Source organism: Megascapheus bottae, chromosome 15 (assembly GCF_031878675.1).
Source record: "Megascapheus bottae isolate mThoBot1 chromosome 15, mThoBot2.hap1, whole genome shotgun sequence".
Classification (NCBI taxonomy): Eukaryota; Metazoa; Chordata; class Mammalia; order Rodentia; family Geomyidae; genus Megascapheus; species Megascapheus bottae.
In genome coordinates this window covers 7,537,188-7,558,073 of record NC_143523.1, presented here as the reverse complement: position 1 = coordinate 7,558,073, position 20,886 = coordinate 7,537,188, and the positions used below count along the sequence as shown (strand labels likewise).

The following is a 20,886-nucleotide window of genomic DNA, read 5'->3' as shown; positions in this document are numbered from 1 at the left end:
GAAATTCAACCCAGACGAAAACATCTGCAACAGTTCATTCAATGAGCAGGGCACTCGTGAATGAAAGCACTATCAATCACAGCAAGTATCAAAAAGATAGCTGCAATATTTTCCTTTGCCTTCCAAATGATCACCAGGAAAAAGACATAAAGCTGATACTATAACTCATATGGAAATGAACAGAACCAGGAAAGGAAGAACATCTTGAAAATGACCTACAGGATATGGTCAGGGCCAGAAATATGAAAATACATCTGAGGTCAGGGTGGGAACAGGTGAAGAAAAACTAGCATGGCGGATTTTTCTATTTCTTTTTAGCTAAATAGAAATCCTCCTATTTGGGTGTCTAGCTTCTCAGGAGGCTTACAGCTGAGAAGAGATTTGAAGCCTGCCCTGGCAGGATAGTCTCTGATATTCTTATCTCCAATTAACCATCAGAAAAGTAGAAGTGGCTCAAAGTGGTGCAACACCATGCTCAAGGGAAAGAGCTCAGAGACAGTACCTAGGCCCTGAGTTCAAGTCCCAGACTGACTATAAAAAGAAAAAAATCTTTCACACTGGATTGCAATATTCAGAATGCGATTTTTTCTCGTGAATCTTAAGTCTCAATGCAGGCAGGCCTATTCTCTGGTGTCATGAACAGCTTTAAGGCAATGCCTAGCCCGGAGTTATTCCATTTTATGAAACGACGATTTTGACCTGAGTTACACCACTTTGATTACAGTACAGTCGATAACTATCCTATGCCAGCTTACCATAAGGCACACATTAATCATTTATTTGTACCAATAAAGGATATATTCGAATATAGCAGAAACACTTGACACTTGAGCTTATCAATTATACAGATGTAACGTGGGACTATAAAAGAAGAATCATGGCAAAATGGCAGGCATAATCATCTGTTACCTGGCCACGCCCCATGAACCTCACACAGGAAAACTGCTACAGCAAAGGGCCTCTGCCTCAGTCCCTTGGCTCCAGCCTGAACTCAGTTTCCCATCTGTGACATACAGCCCACTTCAAAGTAACACTTGAAACTGCCTGTCACCCAGATTTGCATTTGAGAACTCTGTGCCCTAAACAGTTCTGTACATCCTGTTTATAACATTTTTTTGTGTGTGGTCCTTGCATCTCTATCAGCTCTCTACCTGTACCTTTGGCCTCATTAACCCTGCAGTCTCTTTAAACCCTTTCTAGGTCATTTTGTAACCACTGCCTGCTCCCTCTCCTAGTTTTCAGGTCCTCAATTCAGGATTAAATGACACGACCAACCTCTGTGCTTCTTAAACCTTCAGACTCAGACTGGACTCATTTTCTCAACCACATATGGTAGGACTTTCTGGCCTCCATAACTGTGTGAGCCAACACACATAATAAATCTCCTCCTACATATCTATGTGTATCCTGTTGGTTCCCTTTCTCTGGAGAATTCTAACGCATCCTTCCTCCATATTTATAAATCCCCTGTTACCAGTGGGAAGTCTGCTTTCTGTTATCATCAATGCATATTCTTATTTGCCTGATTCTTTTGTATGCAATCAATCTCTGCTGCAAGCAGGACTCTTAGGGGTTCATATTTAGCTGCAACTGCTGATAAATCACTTAGCTGTTTGTTGTCTTTCTCAGTGTGTTAAGTTTGGCAATAGCTCTAGAGTTGCCATTTTCTCATGTCTACTCCCTGATACATGGCAGCTAATCCATCTCCCTTACCAAGGTACCATCTAAACTACCAGTGAACGTTTTTAGCAGTGACACTCACAGTTCATACTAAGTATAATCTATGTGCACCAGTCCCTGGTGATACCGACCTCATGACTAGCCAGGTGGCAAATGGTCCAGCTGTGAGATCCCATCCTACTGGCTGTTTTTCTGATACCCAGTTCCAATCATTACAGGCATTCATTTCTGGTGCCAGACATCACAGGTGGATGCTTCTAGAATCAGCCTGTAGAACAGATTGGCATGTAGGAAGTTGTCAGGCAGTGCTAACATAGAAGGGAAAGATGCAGAGGAAGAGGCAGCCGGGCTCCATCCACATCACACACCTGTCTTCAGAGGAGGCAGATCCCAAGGGACCCTCTGCTGGTGGCACTTCCAGTAGCTTGAGGACTTCACCTACATTTGCTTCTCATACTTCAATGAGGAGTATTTACCTGAGTTCCTGAAAGCGGGGTTTAATGAGGAAAGAGCAATAACAATTTGATTACTCACTACATTTTCTTTCTCGTGGTTTCTTTCCATTCCTTCTCTAATTTCTTTCCCTTCCTTTCTTCCTAGTTCCTTCTTTCTTCCTCCCTTCCTTTTTTTTTGTCATGGGACTTGAACTCTGGGCCTAGGTGCTGTCCCTGAACTCTTCAGCTCAAGGCTGCCACCCTATCCCTTGAGCCACAGTGTCACTTCTGATTTTCTGGTGGTTAACTGGAGTCTCATGGACTTTTCAGTGCCCAGGCTGGCTTTGAACTGTGATCCTCAGATCTCAGCCTCCTGAGTAGCTAAGATTACAGGCATGCCCTCTAGCTCCCAGATCTTCCCTTTTCACAAAAGGAAGGATTCGTTTTAGCACATCATTTCAGAGGTTTTATTCAGTTCAGCATTGCTGGCTTCCCCATATCTGGGCCTGTGGTGAGACAGAACATCATGGCAGTGAGAGAATGTGACTGAGGGGAGGTCAGGAAGTGACCAGGAACAAGATATCCTTAAGGACTGGCTTCCTGGTAGTGACTTCTTTCCTACAGGCAAGCCACGCCTCCCAGGTTTGCATTACCTTCTAAAATAGCACCACCCGCTGGGACCATACCACTGATATCTGAGGCTACAGGGGATATTTCATATTTCAATCAAAATATTCAACCCTAGTCCCTCCAAATCTCACATCCATTTCACACTGCAATATCAATTTAGTCAGTCTGCCAAGTCCTAACATTTCGCACACACCCTAATCTTATCTCTTATCTCTAACCGCCTAATAAAAAGCTGCAAATAGAGCTATGGTATTAGTGCTAGCCTTGAGTAAAAAAGCTAAGGGACAGCATCCAGGCACTGAATTCAAGCTCTAATACCAACACACACAAAAAAAACCCAAAAATGATGCATAGCACAGAGTTTTCAGTATTGGGACATAAAGATCTCCATCCCCTTTCTAATAGTTACCATTGCCACAACTTTAACTCATTAGTGATTCACGGAATCTTTAGGTAACTTGCCATTCAAAATTGGCCTAACAGTAATTACACTCTGTCCTTCTCTCAGATTGGCATTTTCTGTAAGGATAAGTTGGTATAAGATCAACTGGCTGACCAGGACCAGTCCCGTTTACTAGACACACATAATTTTATTGCTTTTTTTTTTTTTAAAGAAAAAAAGTTGCTTTGGTTTGCAAGGTGGCTAGCTTCACCCAGAATATAGAGCTGCACCAAGTACATTCAATTGCAGCCCAAGGTAAGTGACACAGCCTTTGAATCCCAGGTGAATTTAGATTTAGGATAGTAGGAAGCAGACAGCTGGTAGGTACTGCCAGCCGCCTGCTCTCCATTTTCTTCCTCCAGGGCCAGAGCCTTTTGGAAAGCTGCCTCTTGGCCCCGGTCAGGTTGCTTACACACCACTGCCTCGCAGGCCAGCATTCCCAACCTCAAGCCAATGCACATTTATAGAACAATTCCATGTGATCCCGAGCAAGGCAGATCGCAGGCGGAGGGCAGCGCTGAAAAACTGTGACCTCAGGAGAGGGGCCTCTTCCCCCCTCTCTCACTGCTCCTACAGAGAGGATACTGGGTAAGTACATCTAGTCTCGGATGAATGGCTCCATTCCTCCAGTCCTCTGAGCAGTATGTGCCTATAAACTGCTTGGGCTTACTGAGATCGGAGAGTTACATTCACTTCTTGCTCCTTTCCTTTTAAAGTGAAATCAAAGGCACATCTTGCTTCTCTTCCTCCTCCCAGCCATATAGGCTGTACCTGTCCTTCGTTAGAATATGGCCACATTTGTGGAAATCTTTGTTTCTTCATTTGTAAAAGAAGTGGTTGAGGTAGATGAGGACTGAATTCTCTGCTGACCTCTGCAATGGAACAGCCATTACAATCTGTGTCTGCCAGGATTTGTGATTTTGCAGAATCATCTTGTAAGTACCCTAAAGGCCCTAACACGCCAAAACTCTGTGGGAGGAAAAGTTATTTGAAAACTGGTGATTGTGTTGACCTTGCCATGTGTATACACCTATTTCTCAAGGCCCTCACAAGTATCTTTTCAGACCTGTTTTGATGCTGTGTTTGCCAGCCTGAGCGACTCCTTGATCTTGACAAGACTGGGGCAATGTCAATAATAATTACATGTTTGGGTTAACCCTGGAATTAGGCTGCTGGGAAATTCTACTAATTCAGATGAAGACAGAAGAGCGAGAGAGAAAAAAAAAGTTTTCACTGTGTCCTATAAGCCAGAAAGACACAGATGAAAATTCTTTGCTCCCTTAAATAATCACTTATAATCTATAGTGACTGATATCAGCATATGCCTAGACATTGTGGTGAAGCCCTGAATTAAAGTGCTGCTTTCAGATCAGCTTGCCCTCTTTCTGGTGAGTACCTGTCAGCTGGTATGGGGCTCTCCTGTTCCCAGTCTTACTGACAGCTGCCCTGGGATTCCATTGGCAAAGATAAGCTCAGAAGACACCTTCCTCCTTCCTGATACATGCCCACAAGACACCTTGTCTAGTTTTGTTGTAAGTAGTGCCCATGCTGTCTGGCTGTTCTATCTAACTGCTCTGTGTGTTTATCAGAGGAGTTGCGACTAGGATCCAGATTATAGGCTGGGACAGATTACTTTTGCTGTGGCTCTGATGGGTCCATGGGAATCTGGCCCAAGCACAGGGAAGGACAAGGAAGAGGGCAGTGAGAGAGACTTTGGGAAGGAAGAATCCAGAGAGTTTGTGACTGTAAGTGGAGAAAGGAACAAAGCGAGGTGGAGGATTCATGTCACTTGGCAAACACTAAGCAAGCCCATGCACTGCAAGGCCCTAATCCCAGGACCCAGGACACAGCCACCCTACACACAGACACAGTTGCTGCTACCAAGGTGCCCGTCGTTCAGTAGGGAGGTAGACACACAGCAGGCAGTCACCACAAGCTGCAGGCATGCGACTGAAAGACCAAGGTAGTCTAACTAGAAATGAGGAGGACAACAGAGGGCCTGACCTGGGAAAAGAGAGGGCAGATTTGTGAGTGGAGTAGCCCATGAATTCTCTAAGTGCATTGCCCAGTGCGTGTGGGGTGACAAGGAAGCTTATGGAAACCAGTGGACTCTCCAAGGTGCAGATCAGACTAGAAGACCCACTTGTGAGTCTCAGGAAACAGCTCTCAAGAGAGGATGGGGGAGAAAACTTGAGCAAGGAGGAAAGCTGACTCACTCTGTAGCACCTTTGGGGAAAGTCCTATGTGGAAGAGGCTGAGGAGGAGACTGGGGTGGCAATGGTTCCAAGAATGCTAAGAGATGCAATCTCAGACCAGAGGCTGGGGCTGTAGAAAGCATCTGAGTGTGGTTTAGATCAGCAGCATTTGGTTGTAAGAAACAGAAACGTTCTCTGAAAAGGGAGGGGGCATTTGTGGAGTAGCCATGGCTCTGGACTACAGCAGTCTTCACTTTGGCTTCCCAGCAAGCCCTGCTTCCTTCTGATCTGAGAGTAGACTAGGCTTCTCTAACCTGTGGGGCTCCTTGTCTTGTCCCACACTAAGGCACTGGGCTGTCTGCGCGTCATCTTCATCTCAGTCTTCATTCCCCTCATCACAAGGGGCTCCCCCTTGGTTGACTTTCAGGATTGCTATCAAATATCAAAGAGAATTTCTGATCAGACATTCCAGGCTAAACCAGATCATCTAGTCCTAGCACAATTAGCGGTGGCCATAGCTGGTTTGTGTGGTGAGACAAAGCCATTGGTCAATAAGAGGAACAGAGCCGGTGGGAGAGATGAGGAATGAGCAGGTTAGAGAAAAGAACAGATCTAAGCTTTCCAAAGTTCTGCGCAAGTGCTTATGTTTCATGGAAGCCAAGAACTAAAAGCTGTAGTGGGAGCTGGGCACCAGTGGGCTCACACCAATAATCCTAGCTACTCAGGAAGCTAAAATCTGAGGATCACGGTTCAAAGCTAACCTGGGCAGGAAAGTCCATGTGACTCTTAGCTCCAATTACCCACCAGAAAACTGGAAATAGTGTTGTGGTTCAAAGTGGTAGAGCACAAGACAGTGCACAAGCCCTGAGTTGAAGCCCTATGACTGACAAAAAAGAAAAGAGAGGGGGGGGGAAGGAGGGAGGGAGGGAGGGAGAGCAAGCTGGGGCAAAAAGAATGAGCTGGATTATGGAGTACTGGCTAAAAGGAAACCAAATTCCCCTTGCTGCAGACCCATGTGCTGGTTCACCCAAGGAGGTCCCTGGTCCACGTAGGGTTTGCCCATCTTGGTACAGAAAATCCTAGTGAACTCCAAGGACAGAGCATGGGGGTCAGATTTCAGGTGACAAGGCAGCAAGATGACAGCCATTGTCCCCATAAACGACACAGGAAGACTTCTCACAGCAAGCTTGTCTGTGTCACTGTGGTCCTCCAGAAGCTCGGGGTGTCCTTTCCTTGGGTTCTTAATTCGTCTGTGTTTAGAAGAGGTAGGCATCAATGTTTGTATAATTCTCGCTTGCAGAGGTAAATCTGTTCCTGTTTTAATCTCAAAGATGCTGGTGTTTCTCAGAAGCCACACAAGCTAGTTGCCACTTGCCAATGTTTCACAAATGTTGCCAAGAAGAGTGTTTAAAATTGACATGGAGGAGAGTGGCTGTGATGAGGAGAGGTGCCGAGTCTGTGACCTAAAAAGGGGAAATTCTCTTTGCACTCAACTCAGGGAACGCCTGCTAGAGCTCTGTGCCAGAGTTGGCGCCAAAGAATTAGGACGAGATTAAAGCCAGCAACTCAGGATACTGTTGTCCTAACACAGAAGCTCCCTCCATCTGTACAAAGTTGAGAAGGGACAGATACTGCTGTGTCTTGTATTCATCAGCGTCAAAGAAATATCCACCTTGTACTGGCCCTGCCCTGAGTAGCTAGCTGCTTTTGCTACCTGCCAAATGCTGAGTTATAAGACTGAAGCCATTAAATATATTTTCTTTCTGGGTGGGCTGTGTTTAAACAGTGATCCTTAGATCTCAGCCTACTGAGTAGCTAGGATCACAGGTACTGGTACTCAATGCTTGACTTCTCTTTAAAAAAAGAAATCGAAAAAAACCAAGAAACAAACAAACAACACACACACAACTTTTCAGTGTACTATGTGAAGTTTTTTAAATATATTTTTATTGTAATTAATAGAAGGGTTACATGATATTTGCCAGATAAATGGTGCATTAATTCCCATACATTGATACCCTTTCACATGTCTTGGTCCCCATTTCCCTTCCCCCCTCCCCCACCCCTCATCTTGTTTTCCCCGTTCCCTATCCAATTTCAGATAATCAAATACAAATATATCCGATATATCAGGTAACAAAGTGAGATAGTGTAACAATATGAGATAACCAAGGGACAGCAAAAGTGATGAGAGATAACATGGTACCTTAAGAACAACAATCATTCATTATATGGCTTAAATTTGCTTATGTCATTTCACATTCTCCTCATCTTTTTCCTGATTTTCTTCAATGAACCTTACTAAATTTTTATTTGAGTCTTCTCCAGGCTGGACATCTTATTCCTTATTTCTAGGATAATTTTGCCTTTCTTTTCTACTTCTTTCCTGAGTTCAATCAACATTCTCATTTTTTTCCAAGTTTTTGTCCATTTCCATTAGCATATTAAAAATTTTACTTGAGGCAACTTTATATCTAGTCAAATGCTTAATTGAGAATATTTCATTCTGATTGGACTGCTAATTTAGAATTCCCTTCTGCTCCTTTGTGGGTTTCAGCGTTTGAGGAAGATTTTCCTCTGAAAATATGTAGGTGTTCTATGGTCTCCTGGTTTCTTGATTTTACCACTTTCCTCTTGTCCATTTTTACAACCCTGGGATATTTGTAGGATTCCTAGTTTGTCAGTGTCTTATTTTCTCTTTATAGCAGAGGCTTGGAGGGGCTCTGAGTTCTTTGATTTTGCCATTTTTCTTTTCTTTTTGTAGGACTTTCCATTCTCTCTCCTTTCTTCTCCATTTTACATTCTACAGCCACAGAGTGCTTCTTGTATCGTTTTCCCTCTTTTTCTACCAGAAGATCCATGCATTTTGAAGACTGTCCCTTTAACCTGTGCTTGTCCCTTTAAATTCCATGTGTGTTGAAATCCCTTCCTTTCAGTCCCTGCTCAGGTGCTTTCTTTAAGGCCTTGAACTCCAGTTCACCCTAGACTCTGTTTGCAACTCCTCTACCTTCTCCACAGTTCAACCAGAGAGCTTGGCCCATTTTTGTTTCAACACACAGTTGTGAGAGAACAGGGTGGTCAGAGCACAAGAAATTGAGCTTTGGGATTTTCTGAGTTGGGTCTCTCTCTCTCTCTCTCTCTTTTTAAATTTATGGTTGTTCTGAAGAGTACTTATACTTCTCAGTTTTCATTCTTTGAACAAAAAAAAAAGTCTGTTTTTGAGTACCTTTACCCCTTCCTGTGGTGGCTTTTTTTTTTTTTTTTGCCAGTCCTGGGCTTGAGCTCAGGGCCTGAGCATTGTCCTTGGACTTTCTCAAGGCTAGAGTTGTACCACTTGAGCCACAGCACCACTTCTGGCTTTTTTGTTTTCTTGTATGTATGTGGTACCGGCTTTCATGGCATGTCAGTGCCATATAGTAAACAGTTTACTACGTCTGTTTAGGGGACAGCCAGAGGCTGGACCCAATGTGTGGCCCTCTTAGTGTTTGGGCTTGGGGTCTAAAACTCCTGTTTCATTTCCTCTCTGCATGGAAGGAAGTCGAAGTTTGGCCTAGTGGTAGAGTGCTTGTCTAGCATGCACGAAGACCCAGGTTCGATTCCTTAGTACCACATACATAGAAAAAGGAGACATACCTCAATTCCTCTTTGGCTGCCATGAGGGTACACACCTGAGCTATGGGGGGTGGTATGCCCAGTTAATTAGTCCCCCTCATTGGTGTGCTCTGGTGCTCTGTGCTGGCAACAGGTGTCTGACAGCTCATCCTCTCAGGCTGGGTGGGGTGGAACCTTGCTACAGGAAGAGTCATGGCTACCTGACAGCTGCTCCATTCTCCTGTGTTTTCCTTCCTGACTTCCAAGATGGCTGAAAATAACTGCAAAAGAGCATGGCTCAGGGGAAAGGACAGAGATACCAAGTAGAGGTTAGAGTCCTAGCTTTATCCTGCTTTGGGCTAATTTGGAGGCTTAATGAAGCAGTCACTGTTTCTCAGCAAAAGACACTCTCAGGAATATTGGGAGATAAGTAACTAAGATGCCGCAATTATTTTTCGCTACTCCAAAAGCGAATTTGAAAGCAGGCAAAAATGATGAATAGGTCGTTTGTTCTTGTTGGGGTGGCAGTGAGGAGTAAAGATGAGTCAAATGGTCTTTACGAAAAGTCTTCTGTCTCAGGTCCTTAGTTCAAGGCCCAATACAGGCACAGGCGTGAACATGAACACACACACACACACACACACACACACACACACACACACACACACACACGAGCCACGAGCCCCGTCATTAAAACAGCCTTTGCATTAAAACAGCTCCAACCCCTCTCTCCGACCTGCCTCTATCTCCCATAAGCCTCCATTTCCCCATTGTGGTGATACTGCATTTGCCTTCCAAAAGACAGCACAGTTCAGCTTTTGAATTCAAACTGATGTCTGAATCCTTGTAAGAATATGGTTTCTGCTAATCTCATCTGCAGACAAGTACACCCTGGAAATTGTGACTGTCTACATATTTTAATGTACCATGTACTATCAAGTATCTGTTTTAGAGAGAAAACAGAGACCTTTCACTGCAAATCAAGATGTAGTTTGCATTTCTGTTTGGGGGCTTAGGGGTTCTGCATGGCTTATAATATGTCTGCTATTCCAAACACTCAGTGGCTCTCCTCTAGGCCTCAGTCTGGAATGGCACAGCCAACACTGGTAACCACGAGTATCAACTGCCATTTAATCATGAGAAGGATTTTCCCTATCCCTCAGATCTCCCTGACTGGCATTGTCTGCCACCCAAGTGCCTGGATCTTCCTGATGGCCAGCCAGTTGGAACAGAAGGTAAATGATCCTCTGGAGAAATCTGATCAGATTGCGTTTATGACATAACAAACTATCCACCAATACTTGGTGGTTTAAAACCAGAACCATTTGTTTACCTTTGATTCTGTGGGTTGGCACTTTGGTTTGGGTTCACCACTCTGGTGGTTCTCCGAGTCTCAGTCAGGTTCCTCCCGGTCTCAGTCATGTGTCTGTGGTCAGATGGGGGCGGGCAAGCTGTCAGCCACCACTAATTAGCCATGACAGTGGGGAGCATGCTGACTAAGCAAGACCAATTTAGGTCAAAGGTAATGGTCCTTAAATTCAGCATTGTCGCATGATGGTCTTGGGGCTTCCCTGCCTAGTCTTTCAGCATTGAGCTGGGACTCTAAGCCTGTCTCAAACACCCTAAGAGGTTTCATCATTCAAATGCAGCAGAGGGCTGCAGAGCTCCCCTTAAGCTCTGTAGGAGCCTCTTCTTCCTGAGCCATCCTCAGTGTACAATCTGACTGCGGCTCTTCTCTCTACCTCTACCTCTCTTTACCTGTCCCCGTTCACCAGCCTTCTGCTCACTCTCTCTCCCTGAGCTGCTGTGTTGGCTTAGTTCCTCCACACTTCTGATCCTACAAGTCTGATTTTTTTCCTAAGTATATTCCTACCCCTCCTTATCTAACCAAGGGCAGGTCTACACAAACCCTGCCCCCTTCACAATGTAACCTTCTCAACTGCCCAAGCAGAGGCAAGCTACAGAAAACAGGGCAGGCGTTTACAATCACTTAGCACCCTCTGCCTCTGCGAAGTATGCAGTTGTAGGATGGAGAAATGTGCCTGCTCTGCTGCTGTTATTTCTTTTTAAAAAGAACAACAGGGGCTGGGAGTTTGGCCTAGTGGTAGAGTGCTTGCCTAGCATGCACGAAGACCCAGATTCAATTCCCCCACACCACATACATAGAAAAAAGCCAGAAGTGGTGCTGTGGCTCAAGTGGTAGAGCCTTAGCCTTGAGAAAATCCAGCGACAGTGCTCAGACCCTGAGCCCAAGCCCAGGACTAGCAAAAAAAAAAAAGAACAACAACACACACAGTTTTAAGAGTATGTATAGTATGTATCATTCCAATTTTGCTTTTGTAGATATTAAGTTTATAAGCTTCAGCAAGGACGGCTTGCACCTGTAATTCTAGCCACTCAGGAGGCTGAAATCTGAAGATCAGGGTTAAAAACCAAAGCAAGGTCCGTGAGACTCATCTCCAGTTAACTACCCAAAAGCAAGAGTGGAGAGTGGCTCAAGTGGTAGAATACTAGCCTTGAACGAAACTCAGGGAGGAGGGTGGGGGTGGGGGTGGGGGCTTGGCAATGGAGGGATGAAGAGTGAACAATCGCAGCAGTGGTACTGACGAGGAACTATGTTGACAATGAACTCTACAACTTGCGGGTGGGAACGGGGGGGAAACTGGGAACGAGTGGAGGAAGGGGTCATCCAAAAAGAAACATACTCATTACCTGACTTAGAGAACTGTAATAAGAACAGTAAAAATGTTAAAAAATACCCTCAGGACAGCGCCCAGGCCCACAGTTCAGGGTGCTGGCCCTGAGTTCAAGCCTCAAGACTAGCATATCCACACACGAAGTTATAACTACATGTTTGGCACTAGAGTAGAGTTCAGTTGTAGACTATATAGTATATATGAGGCCCTAGGTTCAATCTTTAGCACTGCCAAAAAAAGAAGAAAAAGCATCTAACTAGATACACACACATATGTGTGTGTGTGCACACTTCTACCTAGCTGGCTATCTACTTAGATGCCCATCTGTGGTCTCCTTGTCTCTCAGACAAGGATCTATACCTGATGGATCTCTGAAGTCTATCCTGAGTTTCTTATGAATCCTGAGTGTTTTTTGTTTTTTGTTTTTTTTTGCCAGTCCTGGGCTTGAGCTCAGGGCCTGAGCACTGTCCTTGGACTTTCTCAAGGCTAGAGCTCTACCACTTGAGCCTCAGTACCACTTCTGGCTTTTTTCTATGTATGTGGTACCGAGGAATCGAACCCGGGTCTTCATGCATGCTAGGCAAGCACTTTAACCACTAGGCCAAACTCCCGGCCCCGAATCCTGAGTGTTTATCCTCTCTGGCTTTTTCTGCTTTCGAGCTCCTGCTTCCTCAGTTATCTTTTTTTTTTTTTTTCAGTTCCAATCCACATTTCCAAACTCCTCCTGAAACCAAATCAAAACCAGACAAAATAACTGTGGGTGGGGAGCTGAGAAACACGAACTAGCCCAGCCTCTTGACACTCATGCGGACCATGTTCCGAGGTCATGCAGGGAGAGAACACACTGGGACTGAGTAGCTAATGGTCTCAGGGGAGGCACCCTAGGGCACTTGCAGGGCTTGGTGGGGGGTGGCAGGGCTGAGACCTTTTGCTAAGATTGAGCCCTACAAGGCCAGACCTGGCTCCAGCTCTTTGTAGCAGATAATGGATGTGTTGGCCTTGTGTCTGATTTCTGGGACTCTCCAAATCGCTCCCTGTTCTAACGTTCTACAAGAGTGACATCCACATTTCTGGATGGCCTCAGAAATGGAGGGAAGGAAGAAGGCAGGAAGCTAAGGGAGTGGTGAAGGGAGAACTTCCCATTTACTCAGACCCTGACAAGCAGCCAGGTCCTCCATGCTTAAAAGGTTTTTTGCCAGAGCAGAAAGTGAGCAACGTCTCTTAATGAATCTCTTTCCCAGGCGACAGCTGTTTGTATTAAAACAGGAACATGATCACAGGGCTATATGTAGCTCCTTGCTCAGCTGTGCAAGGTAGGAAGCTGAAAGCAATTGCATTCTGTCCCTGGGGGGTTGACGCCTGGGGTCAGGTGAGCCTGAGCTCACTTTGGTGAGCAATATGACCTGCACTCCATAAAGCTGCCCCAGGGACAGCCCCACTGCCTTATGGGTAGGAAGATCCTGGCCTGGCAGGAAGGCAGCTTCTGGCTGCAGGACAAGTACCTCCAGGGCCCTGAGCTGGGCAGTCAGGTTTGGCTGTGAGAGGGAGCCCGGGTGAGCTAGCTCCGCTCAACCCTTGCTGCTACCCCCCCCAGCCCTCAGTTCCTCATCTGTGAAGGAAAGTTTTAGAAGTTTCTTCCTTCTTGAGCAAGCTAGATTATGCTATGCAGGAGGAAAACCAGCATGGATTAAACTTCTGAAACAGAATCATTCCTATCATCACACAACAAAGGAAATGTCTCAGAATAAAAATCCAATAGAAACTGTAACTGATTGCTTACGTCCTGACAAATCTCAGTGGGTCATCTCTAAGCCATCCTCACAGGGTAGACACTGAGGGACATTCCAAGGCCTTGTGGTTCAGGTATGGAGCATTTGTGTGTGTTAGTACTGGCGCTTGAACTCAGGACCTAGTAGTTTTACTTAGCTGACACTCTATCACGGTTCTACTCTCATTTTCTTTTTTTTTTTTGCCAGTCCTGGGCTTGGGCTCAGGGCCTGAGCACTGTCCTTGGACTTTCTCAAGGCTAGAGCTCTACCACTTGAGCCTCAGCACCACTTCCGGCTTTTTTCTATGTATGTGGTACCGAGGAATCGAACCCGGGTCTTCATGCATGCTAGGCAAGCACTTTAGCGACTAGGCCAAACTCCCGGCCCATCTACTCTCATTTTCTGATGATTAATTGGACATATGATTCTTGTGGGTTTGACTGCCCCAATTGAGCCTGGTTTATCAGCTTCCTTAGATATCAGCTTCCTTAGCATTCCAGGTGTGAGCCATCAGTGCCAGACTAGGAAATTCTCTTTGAACTCTTGGCAAAAATCTACGCAAGAGTAGCATCCCACAACACTTGACATGTGGGTCTCCTCCTTCCCTTTGCTTTTTGCTGGACCTTTGCCAGGCCTCTTAACTTTGGGGTTTTAGCTACTCATCTATAAAATAAAATACAATAAAACAAAAGCCCCAACCCCACAGCTTTGCTGTATTAGAGGGGACATGAAAACTTAGCCACACTTGGAACACACAAAGAGTTCTCTATTATTAGAATTCATCCAGTGAGCTAATGAACCAAAACTGTCCTATATGGTTTATAATCAAGGTCTTTTGTGACTTTGATCATGTGACAACAATGTACCAGTAGACAGTCAATTTCTCTGCCAAACTGTCTTTTAAAACAGGAAACAAAATAATTATTGTATTTTACCCTTAAGATTGAGTTGAAAGAATGATTCCATATTCGCTGGCTACTGAACAAGCTCTTTGGGAATTCAATTGTATTTGTGTCCAGCCATCCTGAATTAATTAAAAACCTAAATCCTAGAATTGTTTTTTTCCTCTTTAAATCCTAGAATTGTTCTTTTTCTCTCTTTCTCCTCTCTCTTAGTTCTCTCTCTCTTCTCCTTCCGTGTGCTGTCCCTTCTCTCCCTTGTTCTCTTTACACCAGTCCTGGGGCTTGAACTCAGAGCCTGGGTGCTGTCCCTGAGATATGTATATATATATGTGTGTGTGTTGTTCCTGGGACTAAAACTCAAGGTCTCAGTGCTGGCCTTGAACTTTTGTGCTCAAGGCTAGTGCTCTACCACTTGAGCCACAGCTCCTCTTCTGGCTTTTTAGGGGTAGTTTATTGTAGATAAGAGTCTCATGGACTTTCCTGCCCATGCTGGCTTAGAACCAGGATTCTCAGCTCTCAACTGCTTAAGTAGTTAGGACTTTCAGCATAGGCTACTGGTGCCTGGCAAAATCCTAGAATCCAAGTCTTGGGCTTGAGCTCAGGGCCTGAGCACTGTCCTTGGACTTTCTCAAGGGTTAGAACTCTACCACTTGAGCCTCAGCACCATTTCTGGCTTTTTTCTATGTATGTGGTACCGAGGAACTGAACCCGGGTATTTGTGCATGCTAGGCAAGCACTCTACAGTGCACTAGGCCAAACTCCCGGCCCCAATCCTAGAATCTTTTAAAGATGCTGTTTTGTTCCCCCAAGGATGCTGAATGCCTCTAAGTTAACATCTGAAACCAGCAATAGCCACATGGAATGGACTAGACTGGAATGATACTGGCTAACCACACAGGTATTTTAATGTAAATGAGTTGGCCAGAAGTGGTTGAAACTATTTTTCATTTGGTCAAATGCTATTAGTTGAATATTTAATCTTGCCAGTGACCACAGAAGAGCCTTGATTACAGACAGATGTGAGCCATTTCCAATTAGTAGCATCTGAAATTCATGATCTTACAGAGGAAAAAAAAGGTGGTATGAGCTTTGTTTAAGGTAGGGCTTTGCTTCTTTTAGACTCCAAGAGACCCCTGTCAATAATGCATCCACACTTTCTCAAACACTCAGTCTCTTCTCATTCTTAGTAGAAATCAACTCACCTACTCAGAAAATGAAAGCGCTAGGATGATTCCCACTTAGAATTGACAAAACAGAGCCCAGAGAAGCTCAATAGCAGGTAAGAGTTTAACCTTACGAGCAGTGGAATTGGTTTCCACACTGCACATTCTGGCTCTGAAGTTGGCCTCATAATCCCAGCCCTCTGCTGCATCCAAAGTGAGGCTGTCCTCAGAAACGAGTGCGTAGATACCACACAGGGGCTTAGCCATCTGTTGGGTGGAGAGGCAGCCATATGATGCCCAGTTAGCATCATGATCCCCATGACCCGTGGAGACACTGTTGTTGGGGGCTCTCCCACGCAAGTACTGCCATTGCAAAAGCTGTCATGGCTGAGAGATAAGAGCACTCTGGATTCCTGAGTGCCTGGACTCTGGATCTGCCTGTCTCTTTTTCCTGGTTAATCTATCCCAGAGCCTGGGATGGAGCTAAAATGTCTGCTGGCTTGCTGTCTTCCTCAGTGGACATCAGGACAGTGGTGGTGAGGCAGGTCAGAGGATTTGCCCAATGTCCAGCACTACTTGGCAGTGGTTCTAGCAGCTGTGCCCAGGGGCCTCTGGTGGAACCAATAGAGGTGCCAGCAACCAATGGAGGGACAGCAGACCCAACCTTAGAATGGCTTTGCCAGGTCTCTGGCTGCCTGTGAGCACCCTCAGTAGCAACTTGACCTGGGCCTGGTTTTCCAGGCTTCCGCCAGACACTCCATTATCCTCCCATGAGTCCCTTTCCTGAGTTAGCCAGTCGTTGCAGCTGTTCCCACTTCTGGGCCATGAATAGCGTCATGGGGATAGTAACACTGGTACCTGAGCTAAAAGCCACTTTACACTATCAGCTGCCACCCTGACTGCCACCCCACTCACCAGCTTCTTCTGATTTTGAGTTTCTACCTGCTCTGTACAACGGGGAACAACTGCAGTTCTGGCCACCCTCAAAGTCCTAGTCTCCTTGCCAAACAAGTTTCTTATTCCATGCCAATCCATAGGCAAGCAGCCTCATATGTGAAGCCTAGAAGTTTGGTTAATGTGAGTTTTCCTCAGAGACATTGATCTTCCCTTAGCTGATTCACACATGGAAACAATTCTGTGAGGACAAAGCGAGGGCATGACTATTTGCAAACCCCAAAAAAAGGTATCAGGAAAAACCAACTCCACTGACCTCAAACTTCCAGCTTCCGAAACTGTGAGGAAATAAACACTTGTACATTTAGGCCCTACGCTATTGCCTTTATTTTGGTAGTACTGGGAAACCAATATGTTCTCTGCTCAGCTGGCCCAGCCATAGAACCCGTCCTTCTATCCTTACTGTGCTCTCCCACGTGTCTCAGCCACACCATACAGGTGGGTCTGCTGCAGTGGAAGGGGAGGGGGGCTATTGAGGGATCCAATAACGCTGAAAGGCACACAACTGAAAATCAGATACTGCACATGTCACACCTTCAGAGTCCTAGAGGGTCTTGGGCTGGCCAACCCCTCCCCATCTGAAGAACAGCTTCCTAATTCTGTTATAAGTGTGCTCTCTGGTGGGGACCGATTCTTGGTGTCTCAAAGAATTGAATACACACACAAGTAAAGAAGAAGTTCGAATTGCAGACTTAGCACTCAATATCCCAAAGGAGGAGTGGCACTGAGAGGTGAGGAGGGAGGAGAGAGACCCATGGGTGTCTCCCAGAGTGTGACTGGGGTTTGATCTCATCATTCTTTTCCTGGAGCTAATCAGCCTCCACTTCTCACCCCCTGTTGAAGATTCATTCATCCAAGTTACTTTGTTTTATTGATTGTCTATCCTAGAGAAATTCTGCGATTTTTCAGTGGTAGAGGCAAGTATTCCCTCTAAGCCTTTAACGTATGTAGAAATTTCTTTTCTCTAATGCTGGAGTCCTTTTTCCAAGTAACATCTTGCTACAGATGTAAAACATACTTTTACAAATTCTGATGTCATTCACAAAACAAAATTAACCAATGGCATTTGGTATGCTCATCTCCATCTAGTTGTAAAACTCTCTTTACCCCAAAATAAAAATCTACACTCATTAAACACTCCCCCCCACCCCCCCTCATCCCCTGAAAAGGCTTTCTAGATGGATGAATTGGCTTGATCTGGACATTTCATAGAAGTGGAATCACATGTGTGACCACTTTTCATTTCTTGCTCCTATTAGCATAATGCTTCTCAGAGTTATAGCATAAATCTTTCTTTCCCTTTTTATGGCTGAATATTATTATTTTGTATGGACTATTGCGCTTATTCACTTATCCAATGAAATGTCCACACTTCTGGAGTGCAGAGCCCTCCTCTCTACATCCAGCTTTCCTACACAGGGGGCTCAAATGTCTCCAAGAAGTCTGTGATGAAATGCTCATTCATTTCTCTGTGTGGCCTACTGGTTGCAGGGTCAAGGGCTTCTAGACGAGTTTTCATTTAAAAGGCTGCCAACTGGATTCAGGAGGTGGCTGGACGGGATATTTGAGTGGGTGCTACCATCCTATGAGGTGCGCAGAGCTTCTCCCCTCCCAGCGAGGCAGACAGGTAGGCTGCCTGCTGGATTTTTTTTAATGCCTCGACTTGCTGATTGCAAGCCACACCTGGGCACGCCCCTTCTGCACACTCCAGCAGGTGCCAGACTTCACGTCATCCCATTTCTTCAGGTTCTGTCTGTCCAAAGTATTCACAGTGGAATTTTCCCAGGTGTACACAAGAAGCCCTGTGAGCCCTTGGCTCCTTTCTAGAAAGAGAGGTTTGTTCCTGGCTGTAGCACATCAAGGCAAGCCAGTGACTCTGGCCACAGCCTGCTAGGCTGAGCCAGTGGAACACAGCCTTTACAAAGGGTAAGCCTTTTCTGAAAGAGTTTTGCTGCTGTGAAAGAGTTGTTCTCCCAGAGAAAAGCCCTGGGAGATTTGGATTCCCACGTGAGCTGTGGGCCAGAAGGCTGGGTAATTTCGGTGTAGGTACTGGTTTGTGGTGCCGGTACCAGGGTGGAGGCAGACAGGTTGTTTGCTGGACTGGTTGAGGTGGGGCAGGGCCTGGCTTAGACCTCACACACTTTCGAATGGAGGAGGAGAAAGTCCAGTTTTTGGAAGGCCCCAACTTTGGGTGAACTACAGCCTGGCTGAAGTGTAGAACGCCCCCAGAGGTAAGCGGGAGGCAGAGCCTGGCACCTCTTCCTTTCTGGCCTGGGGATGCTCAGGGTGGGGGGTGTTGAGCTCCCAGGAAAGAATTCCAATACAGTTTGCCTTCCCCTGTGGATCTGAGATTCACGCTTCATATGAGCTTTGCTATTTTTTAGTTGGTTTTAAAAACTAGTTCCAATGCCTTGCTTTTTAATAGGATTCTTGAATGTATTTGGTGAGTGGATGTTAGAACTTATTCCATGGAACCCTATGAAATTTCATTTTATATGGCTTAATCTGGTAGTAATAATTGATGTGGGCTTAGTGATCTTAACAACCAACATTATTATTTTGTATTAGTCCTGAGGCTTGAACTCAGGGCCTGGTAAGCAGAAGGGATTTAATTATTGATAATAGGCTTAATGATTGTAATGCTATTACTATTAGTTTGTGTCAGAACTGGGGCATGAACTCAGGGCCTGCACATTGTCCCTGGGCTGTTTTGCTCAAGACTGGCTCTCTTTCATCTGAGCCACAGCTGTGCTTTTGGTTTACTGGTGGTTAGTTGGAACTGAGACTTTCACAGACATTTTTGCCCAGGCTGACTTCAAACCATGATCCTCTGATCTTAGCCTTTTGAGTAGGACTGCAGGCTCAAGCCACTGGTACAAGGCTTCAACATTATTTTCTAATGAGAAATCATCTTCTCAATGAATAAAAATTAATAAATAAACATCTATTTTAGATAAAATATTTTATATTTTATAAGTAAGCAGGAGATGTATTGTGTGTGTGTTCATAGAAAATGGCAAAGAATTAAGGAGTCATATTCCTTTAAGATTTAGGAAGGAGGGAACCAAGTACTTGCAGTGTTTTTCAGTTTGGGGGCAATTTAATTTGGTCTGCCCATAACACTTGCCTTTATTTTCCAGTAATTGTTCAGTCAATCCAATAAAAGCACACAGAGGCTTCTCCTCCGCTGTTGATGGAATGAAGAAGCAAAAATCAGTGGGTGCATTTTAAGTTTCTGAGGAAATCCTGTAACGAAAGCCCTATTTGCATAGGATAAGAGGTAAACTAGAGCACAGGAGGCTGAGTTCATTTTTTGGCTTCTCCCAGCTGAGTCTTCCCCGACTGTTTAATCTTCTCCAGCCTTAGTTTCCCCATTGGTATTCTCTAAGGCACAAGCCCTAAAAGTCTGTGGTGTTAGCGGAGTAAGTTGGTTGCTTCACTTAGGAAGTATGATGGTTCCAGCTGAGTCCAGTTTGTGTGACAAGGTATCATGAACTCAGGTGCACGACCTCAGGGAAGCAGCCAGGCTTGCGAATGGAGTGGGAAGCTTCTGATGATTCATTACTGCTCCCTAATTAACAGTGTCATCTAGTTTTTCTTTTTTCTGAGCAGCTTTCTGTGACTGTCACTATCCATTTTCCTCAGCTAGAAAACTAGTGTGGCTGGGCACAAGTGGCTCATGTCTGTACTCTTAGCTTCTCTGGTGGCTGAGTTTGGGGATCAAAGTTGGAAGCCAGCTTGGGCAGGAAAGCCCATAAGAATCTTACTTCCAATTAACTACCTCCACTCCCCTTGCAGGAAAAAAAAAAAAAAGCCAAAAGTGAAGCTGTGACTCAAGTAGCAGTAGAGCTCTAACACTGAACACAAAAGGTCAGGGACCCAAGAACAGGGGCCCGTGTTCTCAGGGGGAGGAGACCAAAGGATCACAGTTCAAAGCCAGCCAAGACAGTGAAAGTCTGTGGCTATTTTTTGTCTTGATTGGGTACTGGTGATCAAACCCAGGAGGTTGCACTTGCTAAACAAATACTTCCCAGCCCTGCGAGACTCTGATCTTCACTAAACTACCCTCCCCCCCCCCAAAAAAAGCCAGAAGTGGCATTGTAGCTTTACTGGTAGAGTGCTAGCCTTGAGCAAAACAGCTCAAGAACAGTGCCCAGGCCCTGAGTTCAAGCTCTTTTAATGGCAGGTACACACACACACACACACACACCACCACCACCACCACCACCACTAGACAAATAAATAAAAAAAAGTGTGGAAGTGAAACTGACTTGATGAACGAGTGTTTAGAGTAAAAAACTATGGAAACCATATGCCATTGAGAAGTCGACTTCACACTCCTCACGTCAGACACCAACCAGGCTCTGCTGTCAGCTGACTGCACTTGGAAAAGAAATGCTCCGTGATCAGTACCCCTCAAACGAGTCTCT

At 45.3% G+C, this 20,886-nt stretch overlaps 1 protein-coding gene across 1 annotated transcript in view; it reads left to right on the top strand.

The window, feature by feature from the left end:
* Positions 1-20,886, top strand: part of LOC150053743 (transforming acidic coiled-coil-containing protein 2-like) — a 52,547-nt gene that overhangs the window by 2,606 nt on the left and 29,055 nt on the right. The window lies entirely within an intron of this gene.